At 56.0% G+C, this 13,013-nt stretch overlaps 1 protein-coding gene across 1 annotated transcript in view; it reads right to left on the bottom strand.

Moving 5' to 3' along the window:
- The window catches only part of ABLIM2 (actin binding LIM protein family member 2), a gene marked incomplete at its 3' end in the record, with an annotated part of 152,975 nt that overhangs the window by 110,940 nt on the left and 29,022 nt on the right, over nt 1-13,013 (bottom strand). The window lies entirely within an intron of this gene.

The following is a 13,013-nucleotide window of genomic DNA, read 5'->3' as shown; positions in this document are numbered from 1 at the left end:
CCCAGGGGGCTTCAGGCGACCAGCGGAGGTCGGGTAATGTGAGACCCCGACAGTGGTCCTGTCCCCCACCTCTGTGTGCCCACCTCCCAAAGGGCAGCCGAACCCCTGCGGCCTTGACCTGGCACGACCGTGGCCCTCAGGGGCCTGGTGAGCTGGCCAGTCCTTCTGCGGCCAGGGACCCAGGTCCTCTCTTCTGAGACTGCAATAACCACATCCTCCTGTGAGCTCGCTTTGAATCCCCTCTGTGCCCTGGGGACAGTGACCTGAATATTGCCACTGTCCCCTTTAGAGCCAGCCATGACCTAGGATGGCTGAGGAGGCACTGGAGACCCCCAGAGGGACAGGTCAGGGTGGACGGTCAAAGGGCCCGACTGTGGGGCTCCTGAGGTCTGGGCAGGGCCATCACCCACATCCTCCAAAAGTGCCCACGGAGGCCGGCGTGAGGGATGCTGGGGCCCACAGCGGGTCTGTGCTCGGGGAGCTCCGGCCCAGCAGTGGCAGCAGCCAGGTGAGCACCAGCTGCAAGCCAAGCAGCAGAGCTGTGGTCGGGGGATGCCTAGGGGCTGGGGACCAGCTCTGTCCTAGCCCGAGGAGGCGGTAGAGCCGCAGGCAGAGAGCACAGCCCACGACGGGGCCCCATCAGCCCGATCCACACCCCCACTCAGGACCAGCCCAAGAAGGCGCAGCCTGCCTCTAGCCAGTCACCTGGGACACCCCCTGTAGCAGCCCTCCAGCCCCCATCAGAGGCCCCTGAGCCCCCTTTCCTCCACTGGGAAGCTCGCCCACCCCTCTGCCTGCCTCTGAGTCTCTGCCAGGCACAGTGACAAGGGTTGACCCCCCGCCCAGCCAGCTCTGAGCAAGCAGCCTTTGCCTTTCGCAAGTGCGGGTCTCCGCTTAGATCCACATCTAGTCCTACGCTCCCGTCTTGGTCTGGGGTCACCGACCTGAGGCTGAGGCAAGGGCAGGGGGCAGGTGGTGTACCTAGGGGACCCCGGATGGCAGGAAGGAGTGGGGGCAATGATGGCATGCTGTGGAGCTGGACACTCCCTCGGAGCCCCTCCAGGGCGTCCCTCAGAAGGAAGGGGGCCGGGGCACTGCTCCTGCTCCTGTCCCCCCGGTGAGGGTTGCCCCAAAGCTACAACTCCTGTCTCCCTTTCCTGGGCTGAATGAGTTCTGAGGTTTCAGCAGAGGCTGAAAGAGCCAGGGACCCGCAGGCACCTGAGGCGGGGAGTCCGCAGGCCCAGGTGCACCGCCCACCTGTACACCGCTGGAGCCATAGGGGGGCCCAGGGGAGGTGGTGCGGGCCCAGAGACACCCGCCACCTGGGATGCCCCAGATACACCACGCTTCATTGGAGAGTTAAGCGTATTCATACACACACACACACGATACACATGCAGAGACACAGATATACACGTACATACACACAGAGACACACATACATACATACACATACACAAAGAGACACACAGGCACACAGATACACATAGGCATACATACACATACACACACAGATACACATACATACACATGAGACACACACATACACACATGTATACACACAGATACACTTTCACAGACACACAGATACACATACATACACACAGATATACACACACAGACACAAATACACATACATACAGACACAAATACATATACATACACAGAGACACAACTATACATATGCACCCACATAGACAGACATACACACACACAAATACACATAGACACACACAGAGAGACAGACATGCACACATACACACACACACATTTACAAAATCGCTAAACACCAGCACTGATTTGAGTATCAGCCCCAGAAGGTCTCCTCATTCTTGTAAAAATGGAGGAGGTGGATGTCAGACAGAGGAGGACATTTCTCCATCCAGTTTCCAGCCTGCCCCCAAGGCCCACCAGACCCCGTCCCGTCCCGGGAGCCCCGGTTCTTCAGCACAGGGCTCCCTCCTCTGGGTCCCGCCCACGGTGGGGAGTTTGACCGTGGAGGAGGGCCTGGGCCACGCTGGGGACATCAGTCCTTTCAGGACGAGGCTCTGAAGACCCCAAGGGTAGCAGGTGCCAGCTGCCTGGGGACAAAAGCCACACAGCCTGGAGAAGCAGGTGCCGGAAAGGAGACGACGGGCACAAAAAAATCATTTGGTGTCGCCCTTAGTACCCCAGGCCCAGTGTCAAGGCCTGCCTGCGTTTCCAAGGGTGTCAGGAACAAATGGCAAACTGGACAGTGCAGAGCCCAGCAAGGGCCCCAGAGTTCTGTCTGCCGTCCTGGGAGCTGTGCTGACATTTCCACTTGGTTTAAGTGTCAACATACGATAATCACAGAAACTGCCTCATCCAGTACTTAATAAAATTGGTGTAAGGGGGCAGAGAGCAAGGATGTCCTGGGCTAGAATTTAAGACTCCCTGTGCGGAACGAGCCATTGAACTTGAAGTTTGAAACCTCAGGCAGAGCTGGCTCATGGCTGTGCAAGGCCCTGGGGCTGCCCAGGGCTCACATGGGGCTGATGGGGTCCTGAGTCACCCTGTCCACACTGAGGCTAAATCAAGATTTGAGGGCGTGGCCACAAAGATCTTCAACACTATTATCTTTTCATCCATTAGGCATACAAAGGACAATGTGCCTCATGTCTCCATGAATAGCCAGGCAAGGCCTACCCACCACCCACGTGGTGGGGGGGGAATCGGTGTCAGAGTCCTGGGGGCAGACGGCCGGGTGCGGCCCAGCTTCACCTCCTACATGCAGTAACCTGGAACTCCCAGCCGTCTGTCCATCTGCCATCCACCCTCTGCTCACAGCATCTACCCCAGGGGATGCTAGGACCATGGGCAGAAATGTTTGTCTAGCAAGCAGCCCAGGGTCCGGCAGACCATAAATGCTCAATACACAATAGCCATTGTCATTTTCAAGGGTACAAAGCCTGACATCACCAGTTTCCTGGTTACTGGAAATACTGTTTGATTTGGGGTGAAAGCTGTTTTAAGAGGATCGTTTTTATGGGAGCAACAACTCTGCCCGCCTGGAGCATCCTCCAAAACCTCCTGGGGCCTCTGGTGGCAGGGTGAGAGAGCAGGGTGCTGCCCCCTGGTGGTGGGAAGTAGACACTGCATAGAAGGGGCCTGTCTGTGCAGGTACCACCAGCGCAGGTGTTCCCTCCAGCCCGCATCTGCCCCCTTGGCCCTGGGATCACAGCCTGAGAATCCTGTGGATTTGAGGTGTGGGCCTTCTTACCCCTCAGGATGGACTTATTCCTCGAACCTCCTGCAGCTGCCCGATTGGGTGCTCTGCAAAGGGGACTGGTGCTCACAGCAGCCGGCAGAGCAAGTGCTGTGGTCACTGCTGCTGCCGCCCAGCGAGTGGACTGGGGCCAGGAGCGGCGGCCCAGCTGGTACGTGACTGCAACAAGGAGGGATCGGGACCCTCACGTGGCAGGACAGGACAGGAGTGGGCCCCTAGACAGGGATGGGGCAGTTCTGGCCAGACCTCATTACATCAAGAACTATCAAGACATGAGCTATGAAGCCATCTGAAAGCACCTCAGATGCATGCTACTAAGTGACAGAAGCCAGTCTGAAAAGGCTGCACACTGCGTGACTCCAAGCCTATGACGTCATCAAAAAGGCAAAACCACAGAGACAGTAAAAGATCAGTGGTTGTGAGGGGTGGGGAGGGAGGAATGAATAGGTGGAACACAGGGGTGAATACACGTCATTATACATTGGTCCAAACCCAGAGAACACTCAACATCAAGGGCGACCCCTGATGTAAACTGTGCACTCTAGTTAATAATAATATATCAAAACTGGTTCAACAGTTGTAACAAATGGAGCACACACAAACATTACAACAATGTAACAGGCAGATGTGAACAGGGGAAACTGGGGATTTGGGGTGGGGTGTATATGGGAACTCCTTACTTTCTGTTCAATTTTTCTATAAACTGAAAACTGCTCTAAGAAATAAAGTCTGTTTAAAAAAAAGAAGGGCTTCCCTGGTGGCGCAGTGGTTGAGAGTCCGCCTGTCGATGCAGGGGACACGGGTTCGTGCCCCGGTCCAGGAAGATCCCACATGCCGCGGAGCGGCTGGACCCGTGAGCCATGGCCGCTGGGCCTGCGCGTCCAGAGCCTGTGCTCCACGACGGGAGAGGCCACAACAGTGAGAGGCCCGCGTACCGCAAAAAAAAAAAAAAAAATTAAAAGAGAGAGAGAAACGGAGAGAGACGCGAACTACCACACTCCAGACCTAACCCTGAAGGCAGCAGGCTCATTTCTCTACAATTTCTGGATCGGCTGTAACATTTCATTTAACAGGTCTCTGACTGCGATGATAATAATAATGTAAAGCATAAAGTCAAGTGGTAAGGATCAATCACATGGCTCCGTGACTACTTAATCCCCCCGTGATAATGAAATCCCAGCCTGGGGAGCCTTGCTGGGAATAAAAGAACGATTACCGGTAACATCAACACAGAACTCAGGTTCACAGTGGAGGGGCGTGGCTTCCTCGGGTCTTCCCCGGGCAGTCGCTGTGATCCCGCCTCTATAATCCCTCTGGGTACAGTCCTGGTCCGCCCCCAGCTACACGGGGTCTGGAGGAACCAGGACGGCAGCCGGCAGGGCTGGGTTTGGAACCCACCCACCGTCCAGGGGCAGCTGTGTGACCTTGAGAGCTGACTGAGCTCTGAGAAGCCTCTGTGCTCACGACTGTAATTTGGAGCCTGGTCTCAGGAGGCATCATTTAGAACCCAGTGAAGTGGAGAAAGCTTCTGGTACAATGCCTGACAGGTGTGGGGACCAACAGCTGCTGGCTTAGTCTTTCCGGGTCTCAGAGGCCAACCCGTGACTTGGAGGTGGGGAGGGGCAGAGGCTGTCGGGAGGGGGCCACACCTTTGCTCCCTCGGCAGCCTCATCAGCAGCTTGTCCTAGGTTTGTCTTTGGCCTCGGTCAGTGGCTGGGTGGGTGAGCAGGAAGTGGGGGCAGCCTGCACTGACCCCAGCTGACTCCCTCCCTGGCTGTCACCCTGGGCAGGCCAACGTGACCATACAGAGCCTCAGTTTTCCCTTCTATAAAATGGGGGTAAGTATTCCTAAATGTGGGACCCTTGTCTGGGTCAGATAAGAACACACATGAAGCCAGCAACCACCTGGGCGCCTGCTGGGTAAGGCAGGCACAGGAGGCAAGGACTGTGACGGGGTGCAGGTGACACAGTTGCTCCCTCCAGAGAGGGTCTGATGGCGACCTCCGGATCAGTGGGGGCTTCTCGACACTGACCTCTGCTCCCCAGAGCTTGGCCCAGCTGGGCCCAGTCCTGATGCTCCAAATGGGATCCACCCAAATCCAGCACTGGGCCTCGCTGGTGCTTGCCTTGGGAAGCAGGCATGGTGGCTGAGCCCCACAGGCATCACTGCCAAGGTCAATGTCAAGCTCTCAGCTCCATGTCCATCCTGGTGGGCGGACCCCCAGGACACTGGGCAAGAGCGTCAGGGGGCTTGTAGGTTTCTTTACTTCGATAGATGGGGCCTCAACACACTCTGCCCAGTGAGCTGGGGGAGCTCGCCTCTGGCCGGGTTACCCACCAAACACTCCATTCTCCCCTCCACTCCATTCGCACAGACCCACCTGGGTGTGGTTTCCCACTTTGTTCGTAGAAATTCACCAAGCTGGCATCAGTCAAGATGCACAAGCAAATGTGCCATGTGTTCCTGTCATGGGACCTGGAAGCCAGCTGTGATGCCACCTGAACACGTGTCCACCATCTCTCCTCCACGGGATCCTTGCTTGTGCAGGGAGCATGGCGGGCCCTGCCTTCTCCTGCCAAGGAGCGTCTACCCTGACCCTTCACGGTGCCCTAACCACGGAAACCGCTGCAGGTCACCTCGACTTCATCCTGACAGCAAAACCGCAGGGTGCTCGGCCAAAGTGCGTTCGACTCCAAACACCAAACTATAAAGCTCTTCTTCCTGTTTGCTGTTCATTCATTCACTCACCCAACAAATGTCTGAGACCTACTATGTGCCCGGATTCCACTGGAACAAAACAGACCCAGTCCTGGACATCATTTGGTCCATACCACACCCCACAGGAATGGCCTATCACCCCCATGTCACAGATGAGGACATGGTGGCTCAGAGATGCACGGGGATTTTCCCAAAGCCACAGGGCTGCATTAGGGACTCAGCTGGGGTCCCCCCTCAGATGTCTGATGCCACCAGCCCCTTTGCCACCTGCTGGTCTGCAAGTCCCAAATCATGGGCTCACTCGTTCACCAAACAGCAACAGAGGAGCTGGTGGGCATCCGGGGAGGCGGGTATGCCAACTGGCCAGGCACGGGTGTAGGCAGGCAGCAGGAGAGGGGACACACTGGGCCCAGGGAGTGGGCGTGGAGGGGGCAGGTGTCCCTCTTCTTCCAGAGATTCATCTCATGTCTCACCTCCCAGACAGCACAGCACACGTCGTCCTGTGGTCCTTGGGGACTTTTTCAACTGTTTATCTCCGCTCTCCCTCAAAGGCTCTGCATTTGGTTCTGTCCCTTCTCGAAGGGCCCAGTTAATGCTGGACCCCTGAGCAGGCATTGCTGGGTTGGCCAAAGGCCAACAGCCCACGTTCAGCTTGTTTTCCAGGGTTTGCTCTTGAGGCAAATCCACCTTGATATCCGGAGGTGGAGCTCCCTGCATCCTTGGGGATCTAACTGGAACCCATGCTCCATCAGCCGGGGCGGTTTTGTAGAGCTCTCCACCCTGCTCCCTGTATTATGCAAACAGCTGGCTTGGGGTTTCCACATTGTATGACTCTGTTCTACTGTTGAAAGCTTTGTAAGACCATGCATCACACCCTATCCTGAGAGTCCCATCTGCCTAGAGCGGCTCCCAGGCTCACAGTTCTCGCCTCCCCTCAGGCCTTTCTTTCTAACCGTGACAATGAGCAGAGAACTATGGCGGGAGGCACAGGGCTGTGGGGAGGTGAACCTGTGTGAAGTCAGGGAGGGCTTCCAGGAGGAGGTGACGCAAGATGCACAGGTGCCTTCTGGGACAGCAGCAAGCACACATCACCGTGCTCATCTCCATCACAATACTGACCATGTTGGGTGGCCCTTGCCTACTGGCCATCTGCCTCCCTGGCCTGAAGTCCCCCAGGGCCAGGGGCCAGGTCTGAGAAGTGCGGCTCCCTAGGATGGAGTACCAGTGCAGACAGAGCAAGATGCACTCAGCCAGGCCTGGCTGGGAGATGGCTCTCAGATACCACGTGGCCATAAGCATCCTTGCAGCTAGCACGCCCTCCAGCACAGGGGTTTCTTTAGACTGGTTTTCTAAACATGGAGTTAATGGCACAAAGGCCTTAGGGGGGTCTGTCTCCCCTGCCCTCAGGACGTCCTCTATAGGTTTCTTCTGGTTCAGGAATAGGCAGGGGCCTCACTTCCCGCCCTCCTAAGCGTTATGTGTTGGAAAATCAAGCCAAATCACCCGTCATTACTTCCATCTTAACCTCCTTAAAGGCTGACTACTAATTATAACCAGGAGCCAGTAAGCAGCTCTCTGTTCCCACCTGTTCTCACCAAGGCCATCAGCAGCCTGGACCCAGCCAGCCGGCTGCGAGGGTCTCAGGCTGTCCCTGCACTGCCAGACCTGTCTGACTCTTCAGGCACGTCATTCATCTGTCCTCCACCCAGCGAAGACAGCTCTGAGCTCTCTTTGCGCTGGGACAAGTTTATTACCTTCTGGGTCTGGTTCCAGAAACTGGTCCTGCCTGCTCCAAATTCAATCAGAGCTGTCCTAGCCAGTTCCCATGAGGCTATCTCACTTAAATCCCCCAGGCGCCTGGAGCCCAGCTGCTTAGCCCGGGGAGATGCCAGGTTAGACTGCAGGTCAGCTGTCCTGGCTCCCAGTGACCAAGGCAGAGTTCAGGTGGAGTCACTGGGGGGAAAACCCCAGATTCCTGCTTCATGCAGGGACCCCCATAGCCAGACATGATAACCCCACAGTGACCAGGAAGAGGAGCCACCGTGGATTTCCCAGGAGGCTTTTAAGGTCCAACCAGTGAGGGCAATGGGAGGCCAGCTGTGTGCCAAGGGCTCTGGGTGGCCACTCACCCCTGGGCCTCGCCTATCATCTGTACAGGGCAGCCACAGCTCTGTGATGGAGTGCGGGTCAGAGAGTGCAGGCAGGGAGTGGACACCAAGCCAGGCACACAGCAGGAGCCCATCCTGCAGTCCCTAGGACCCAGGGAGTCCCTGGACACTGACCTGGTGGCTGGTGAGTCTCCGGAGACAAGGGCACACAGCTGCAGAAAAACACCCTGATGCTTCTGTCCAGAGGCCCCCTGAGACCCTGATCAGGAGCTGGCCACTGGGAGACATGCCCTACAGTCCTAGCGAGGCCCGTCTTACCTAACAAGCTGAAGCAGGCCCCTTGCCCTCCCGTCCCCCCTCCGCCCAGTGTCTAATCTGAGTTGACGTCTAAAGGTTCAAGTATCTGAGAAGTTCTCCATTTTGACCCAGTGGGACAGTGTCCCCTTGAGTCCCACGGAGCCCACGGCAAGGGGACAGCCAGGACGATAGAGCCCCCAGACAAGCTCTCCAAGCTGGCCAGGTGGCAGGATCAGGGAGGGTGGCGTTGAACACAAGCACATGCAGGTCCCTCCCCTGCTCAGGAACCTTCCATGGCTCCCCAGAGCCCTCAGAACACAGCTCAGCCCCAGAGCCACCACTGAGCCTCCAAGCCCAGTGCCCACCTGGTCCCCTGACTTATCTTCCACCGCCCCATGAGCCCAGACTCTCTCCCAAAGATGTCCTCAGGGGTCCCAGCACCAGCCTTGGCTCCCACCGTCCCCTCCTGGGGGTGCTATGCCTGCCCATTGCTGCCCGTGAAAACCCAGTTCAATCTTCAAGGCCCCCGTCCAGGGCCTCTTCCATACTGACCCACTGTGTGCTGAGCGTCTCCCATAGCACAGTGATCCTGTAAGAACATGTACCCATTTTACAGGTGTGAAAACCGAGGCACAGCAGGTGAGGGGACTTGCCCATCGTCCCCCTGGGTCATGGACTGTGCGACCTTGGACAAGTCAGGTCACCTCTCCACAATGGTGAGTAAGCGTCTGACTCGCAGAAGGTAGTCTGGGCTCCCCAGGTGGAGACACCCCTGGAGGCTCCTGTCTGCTTGCCGGGTCTCCCTAAAGACCTATGCCAGGCCAGGGAACAAATCACCCAGTTCACCTGGACCATCCTGGGTGCTGCTCGCTGTCCCAGCACAATTATTCTATCCAACGTGTCTCAGTTTGCGAAATGAATCCAGGGTCCCCATGCCCACAGTGGCGGTACTGATGCTTGGGTCCTTTTCTGGCAGGTCAGGGTCCCAAGACCCCCCATGACTGAGAGGTGGGGGGACATTCATGAGGTTAAACTCCACTGACCCTGGGAGGCCGAAGAGTCAGAAAGGATTTCTAGCTGAGCGAGAAGAGCTTGGCTTCTAGATTCCAGCCAACTCAGCTCAGACCCCTGGGGAGCCCCGTGAGGTGGGGTGGAGTCCCTGAAGCCCCAGGACTCTTCCTGTCCTGAAGCAGGGGAGCCTTCAAACAAAGTCACTCTCAGCCATACAGTGATGGCCATGGGGTCACAAGCAGCCCCACTGAGCCTGAAATGAGCCTCTTACTCAGGGCTGGGGCCGGGGGTCGGGCGGTAGAGGAGGGGAGGCAGGAAAAGGAAAATCAGCGAGCCGCCCTGTCTCCCTCACTCTTAGAGTGTGTTAGCTGGAAAACGTTGTGGGGAGCTCCTATGAGGCCACAGAAAAGAACTCGTCTGTGATGGATTGAACTGTGTCCCCCAAACTCACGTGCTGGAGTCCTAGCCCTCAGCACCTCACAATGTGGCCTGATTTGGAGAGAGGTGACTGAGTTAAAGTGAGGCCATTTGGGTGGGTCTGGATGCAGTATGACTGTGGCCTTACGAACGGGAAACTAGGGCACAGAGACGCACAGAGGGAAGATGGTGTGAAGCACAGGGGGCGGACAGCCATCTGCAAGCCAAGGAGAGATCTGTCCTCATAGTCCTCGGAAGGAAGCCACACTGGGAACACCTTGATCTCGGACTTTTGGCCCCCAGAACTGTCCAAGAATAACGCCTGCAGCATTTGTTATGGCGGCCCCAGGAAACCAGCCCTGTGGGGAGAAAGAGCTGGAGCAGGGCCTGGGACGTACCGGCTCCCTGCTCCCGGTCTGAGCCTGTCTTCCTCTGTAGAGTGGGACAGTGACGCTGCCCCAGGCTGGGCTTCTGGAGGCTGGAACATGGCAGGGGCTTGGCAGGGGTGGTGTGTGCTGGGTTGGGGGGTTCCTTCCAGAGGCAGAAGCTGGGAGAACATGGCAGTGAACAGTCCCCTGGAAGCGCAGGCTGCCCACAGGGGCACCCAGTTACCTTCAGCTTGAGTTTCTAGCAACTCACAGACTCTTGAAGCTTCTAGCAGCTGGTCCAGGTGTCCTGGCCACCCACGTCCCTGGAGGGTGTTATTTCATCGCCGGAAGAGCAGCCCTTCCTGACTGGAGAGGTGTCTGAGGATCTCATGGGCAGCATTCCGGAAGGTCAGGGCTTAGTGGGCACCTGGGTCCATCCCCTCTCCCCACACACAGGGGGAGCCACAGATGGCAAGTCTGAGGCCAGGCCAGGACCAGGGCTTGGGTCTCTGGGCTCCCAGGCCAGTGCGTGTCCCTGGTGTCACCTTGCCGTGAGCCAGGGCGGCCACCACTGGACCAACCAGTGACCTCATCTGGGTCTTCAATGTATGCCTCGGGCTCAGCACACAGAAGATGCCCCATAAAGGTTCCCTAAATCTAATGGGAAACAGGGAATGCATTTGGTGACTCAGAGCACAGTACAGCACCCTGCAGGGGTGAAAATTAATAGTCTGACAATATCATCTTTCAGCTCTTGTGCCCAGACTAAGGGCCAGGCACTGCGCTGGGCGATTTCCACCAATGACCCGGGTCACAGAGCTGGAAATGGGCACACAGCACAGCTGGGACTGGAACCCAGGCCTGTAGGATCCCAAGCCCCAGCTGTCAACTCCCACTGAGAGGGTCTGTGAGGGCTGAGCTAATCCCGCCAGGGACCCTTACTCTCCAGGCTGTGTGCCGTGAGACACCGCAGTGTGGGAGCCCATATCGTACAGATATATATATAAATAATAACGCTTTCAAGGTCCACCCCCGTTGCAGCAGGTGTCAGTGCTTCATTCCTCTTCATGTCCAAATAACTCTCTACTATATGAACATACCACATGGACCCATTCGTCGTTGATTTGGGGGTTGTGTCCACTTTGGGGCTGTTACAGATAAGCCGCTCTGACCATTCATGCACGATCGCTTTTGTGTGGACACGTTTCCCTTTCTTGCTGGGTCATACGGTAACTGTTTAACCATGTGAGGAAGTGCCAGACTATTTTCCTGAGTGGCTGAACCATTTCACCTTCCCACCAGCAGCTTCTCCACATCTTTGCCAATATTGGTTACTGTTGGTCTTTTTCATCACAGTCACCCTGGTGGGTGTGAAGTCTGTCTCACTGTGGTTTGGATCTGCACTTCCCGGTGACTAATGACGTTGAACATATTTTCATGTGCTTGTTCACTATTTGAATATCTTCTTTGGAAAAATGTCTATTCAGATCCTTTGTCCATTGAACTTGGTTCTTTTTCTGACTCAGTTATAAGGGTTGTTTACATATTCTAGATACAAGCCCCCCATCCGATATATGATTGGCAAATATTGTCTCCTATTCTGTGAGTTGTGTTTTCATTTTCTTCATAATGTTCTTTGCAGCACAAGGGTGCTTAATTTTGACGAAATCCAATTTATTTATGTTTTCTTTTGTTGTTTGTGTATGTAGTGTCATTTCTAAGAAACCACTGCCCGATCCAAGATCACAAAGACTTATCCTTATATTTTCTTCTAAAAGTTTTATAGTTTTTTGGTTTTTTTTTTTTACTTTTAGCTCTTATTATAATCTTACATAAATAGAATCACATTTCCCTTACTGCTATTTTTATCACAAGATGCCATTTCTTCATCTGTGAATCGGGAACAACAGTGCTTATTTCACCGGGTTTGTGCAATTTTTAATATTACTATTGTTTTGCCCTTTGCCCATCATCTGGTGAAAGCACAGCAGGGAGTGAAGGGCATTTCGTTCTCAGCTGAGCGGGGAGACCCGCCCAACCACCGCATGGAAATTCCATTTGAGAAATGAACATCGTCACATGTCTCAGCTCCTGGAATCTGCCGCTATTTTCAGAACAATCCAGTACACTGAGCAGGTCAGGGGATGTTACCTGACCCCAAGCCAACTGGTGCTCTAAGGCCTGGAGTGAGACCTCCACGGGGGGCTGAGCCTGGCCAGGCCAGGGGCCACCCACAGCTACATGCTCTGGGGGGACAAGATGGAGGGTCTGTGATGTTGGTCCACAGCACCCTGGGAGGGAGGAATGTCATCACCCACATTTTACAGAGGGGGTCCTTGAACCCCCCCGGAGCAGGGAAGTGCCCTGATCAGGGCCACAGTGAGGTGAGGCCAGAGGCAGGGCTGGAAGCTTCACTGGTCTGGCTTCAAAGCCATCGCTGCTGCCCCAGAGCTGCTTCCTTCAATAAAAATCTCCTGAGTCTCTCAGCATGTGGGATGCTGACCAGGACATATGGACGAGGGGTCCCGGATCCTGCCTCTGGACAGACTCCTCAGCCAGAAAGGAGGACGCCAGTGAGGGCAAGGCTCTGCTGTGGCTGCCCAGAGAGGAGGGGTCCACTGGGCACCAAGCCTCGCGCTCGGACAGAGGCTTGAGGACCAGGGGTGGGAGCATTTCAGGCTAGAGGCTGGACCCCGGCTGGAGCCCCTGCACACCTTGGGCTCACGGAGGCTCCACCCACCTCTCTGCTTCTGGGGGTCCAAGCTCCTTTCCCTGTCCCTACCCCTCCCCTCCGCCATCTCACTCTCCCATCCCCCTGTCTCCTCCTCCCACCCCGACCCTGCCCC

This window comes from Hyperoodon ampullatus (genome assembly GCF_949752795.1).
Source record: "Hyperoodon ampullatus genome assembly, chromosome: 1".
NCBI classification, from domain to species: Eukaryota; Metazoa; Chordata; class Mammalia; order Artiodactyla; family Ziphiidae; genus Hyperoodon; species Hyperoodon ampullatus.
Note: the sequence above shows the minus strand (reverse complement) of the source record. Positions and strands in the feature narration are given on the sequence as shown.